The 3,659-nt window shown below is 32.9% G+C and overlaps 1 long non-coding RNA gene across 1 annotated transcript; it reads right to left on the bottom strand.

Annotated features, from left to right (window-relative positions):
* Window positions 1-315: 315 nt before the first annotated feature.
* On the bottom strand, window positions 316-1,886 carry LOC104109725 (uncharacterized). Its single transcript, XR_011412713.1, has 2 exons — window positions 1,368-1,886; window positions 316-533 (listed from the first exon to the last, which is right to left on the bottom strand). It is a non-coding gene; the product is annotated as an uncharacterized lncRNA (long non-coding RNA).
* Window positions 1,887-3,659: the final 1,773 nt, after the last annotated feature.

Raw genomic sequence — 3,659 nt, 5'->3', positions numbered from 1 at the left:
CTGATGGTGGAAACTTGTAATAATAAGGAGACGATTGAGACTTTAGTTGGTGGTGGCCGAGTTTGGTAATAAAGTGGTGATGGAATTTGTAAACTTATGTCGGGGTTGGAGGAGAAGGTGACTTGTAAACATACGTTGGTGATGAAGGCGAATATGACTTATAAACATACGCCCGTGATAGATTTGGAGGAGATTTGAAGTAGTATAGCGCGCAAGTGTAGGCTTGAGCTTCTTACATACCCTATAGGGTATCTTAGGAGCATAAGCAAATGGTAATGCATAGAATACAACTTCATATTTAGTCTTTGATTTCACTTTGAGATTAGCACCCTTAATTCCCAAATGAAAATTTGTTGGAATGTTACATTTTGAATCTTTTGGTGCCTTTTGAAGTTTGACTTTGCAAGCCTTTGCGCCATATTTGTGATAATCAAATCCTTTGAAAGTTATGCTAAATTTGCCATTGATCTTAGTGTTACCAAAATTCATAATTTTTTTGTCACCGACCTTGCAAGTCACTTGAATCACAGCACCTAATTCATGTGAACAAGATAATCAACATTAAAATAATTGAATGGTTAACAGATATTATATACATGTACTTTGATAATTTCTTTTTGGAAAAATGACATTGTATAGCCGCCGTAAAAATAATAGTCAAAAAAATGTATAAAATTTATATTTTTTTTTGTATATATATATATACATTCTGTATGTTATATACAAAAATTATACAAATTTTATTTACTTTTTCGACTACCAAATATAAATAATTTCTATTGCGGGCTAAAAGTGATAATACCTCTTTACTTTTCCTATTTAACTTATAAAACTAGCTGTCCGTAACACGATCCAAAGCTCATTTCCCAATTGTCTTTGGCTCTTCTCCTATGATCAAAAGCTTATTCTAATAATGGATCCTATAATCCAAATATTGAGAAGACACATCTAACGAATAACAAGAACGTAAAGAATAAACGGATGAAAAAGAAAATATAGTTAAACCCATCAAAAAAATATAGTTAAGTAAATTAATGATGAAATATAAATAGAAAATAAAGAAATATTAGAGGGCATGGAATCGCGATTTTTGTATCTCTGAGGGATTTCTTGTCATGTACCTTGATAAATTTTTATGCTTTAATTTTTAGCGAATGTGAGACAAAAATCTTATTAGTGCACATTTTCAAAACATAAAAAATGTTGTTTTATCCTAATATCCACATCTCGAGAAGACAAATCTCTAACGAATAATAACAACATAAATCATAAGCGATTATAAAGAAAAATATAGTTAAGTGAATTAGTGATGAAATCTAAACAGAAAATACAAGAAATTAGAGGGTGTGGAATCAACATTATTGTACCTTTGAGGTGTTTCTTGCCATGAGACATTTTTGGGTATTTCCAATTGTAGCATCTTAAACAGTAGACTTTTCCAACAACCTTGACCGCCAAGTGATGACGTGGACCATAGGGTGCTAGGGGTGAAGGCGGAGGAGGAGGCGGATGCAGAGGCGGAGATGTATACACATACGGGAGAGGTGGAGATGACGACGGACGAGGCAGTGATTTATAGGCATATGATAGTGGAAGTGAAGGTAATGAAGGAGAAGAATATACATAAGGATCCGCTGAAACAACATTAGCAACCGTTAATGTGGCCAATATTGTCACTAACATTCGTGGTAAATGACGACCCTTGGCGGGGCTGTCATTGCCTCGAAATCTCATCTTCGCCGGAAAATTTCACTGTTAGCCCTGTAATGTGGCTGAACAAATCTTATAGAACAAAGGTCATGACTTTGGGATTCAGTTGCCAAATTATTTATAGATGCACTCTTGGGAAGTAATATGATTTGTCAATTAGATTGGTGCTCAAGACTAAAAAAATCAGAATTTAACAGCTTCAAGAGTTGTCCATTGCATTTCTTTAACAAGTAGTATTTACTATCTAGCCAGACAATGAGAACACAACATGTGAATGTGTACAGAAACACATGTCATCTATTTGTTTAAGGGAAAGACAGTGCTAATTTTTAAATACTTCCTCTCTAGATCTTGCCATTTTGATTTCTTTGTGTTGCATTTTGGAAGCCTAAACAGCATAGCCGAAACCAAAGATTCGAAGCTTATAAGTTCGGATTATTAGTACTTTTAAGTTAGTGAGTTAATAATTTATATATATTTAATGAATTTATTAAGACAAATACATAATTTATTTTGTGTCAAATCTAGTGAGTTCAATTAACCGATATTCTAGTTACGCCCTCGCTGAAAAGGATAGTGGGCTAGTAAGATTACCTTTGCATCACCCTAAAAAAAATAGAAGGTTGATAATTTCAAGAAAAAATAGTGCAAACATTCCATATAAGATTGAATTATGTGGTGTTTTACCATTTACAAATAATTACAGCTAACTTTGACTTCCTTAGCCAAAGTAATTAATATCTCATTCCCTGCTTTACTTGCCTGCTGATCTGTAGCGAGTCCAAATATATATTCTACGTCTAATGATGTATAATAACATCGCGAACTCAAGCTGGTAAAAAATAAGACCGAGATTAATATAATTTATTATTAATTGCATTGATATTATAAAAGTTATTTATATTACTAGTGTATTAAACTTAAATCTTTTTCTCATAGTACATTTGCAATCTGCAATCATCGGTAAAATATAAGAAACTATTCATTTTTTTTAAAATAACAAATAATCGTTTGTTGGTATTACCGGCCGACATAAGTTCATTTATTTACATTAGTTTAACTATATATTTTCCTTTTTTGTTACTTTATTCGTTACTTTCTTATCGGAGATGATGGACCACAGGGCTTACTTAGCATACATTAATTTAATTACGTGGTAAAAATTAAAAAGAAAATTTTAACTTACTTGTCGATCATTTCTTTTCGGTAAAAATGGTCTCTTTGCTCTCATCTGAAAACTTCTATCATCGGAGATGAGAGACACCTTCGATTTCTCTTTTTAATTACCTTAATCTTATTGTTGCTACCATCGATTCTCTTCTTATTGTTGCTGTTATTTCGAATCGGGAGTAAAAATTTAGGGCTTAGGGTACTGGAGGTTCATTTAGTTCTGAAGATTGTTTGAAGATTCTGAAGACTTTTAAAGATCGCTTCAATACGAGTCCTATTCTTTATTCCCTATTATTTTTGTTGTGAAATTATGATAGGTAGGTGCTGCGATTTAGTTCGTAGTAGAAAATTTTGGGTATTTTTCTGCTTCTTGTTGTTGGTTTGTCGAATATATAGTTGCATGCATGTTGTTTGTTGTTAGTTTCCGGGTCTTTTTATGTCAGTTTAATAAGTTGTTTTATTTTATGGAGAAGTAAGGTGAAGAAATGAAGAAGAAATGTGTAATATAAAGAAAAAGAGGAGAAAATATAAGTTTTTTAAAAAAGGGGCTAATTAGTCGTTAGTAACTGTCAGGTGGGGCCCATTTTAATGGTTATTGTCAACCTTCACACGCTCTTAGGCGGCTTATTTCACACAATATGCCACATAAGCGACGGGGGATTTTATTATGAAGGGGGTATAGTTCAGGGGGTTTTCGAGGACACTCGATAGTTTAGGTATGAAACTAACAAAGATTTAGGCGGGTTTGAGGGTATTAACTTTTTTCTAAATGCTAGTGC

The sequence above is a fragment of the Nicotiana tomentosiformis genome, chromosome 12, assembly GCF_000390325.3.
Source record: "Nicotiana tomentosiformis chromosome 12, ASM39032v3, whole genome shotgun sequence".
Taxonomy (NCBI): domain Eukaryota; kingdom Viridiplantae; phylum Streptophyta; class Magnoliopsida; order Solanales; family Solanaceae; genus Nicotiana; species Nicotiana tomentosiformis.
This window is presented reverse-complemented; position numbering and strand designations above follow the sequence as displayed.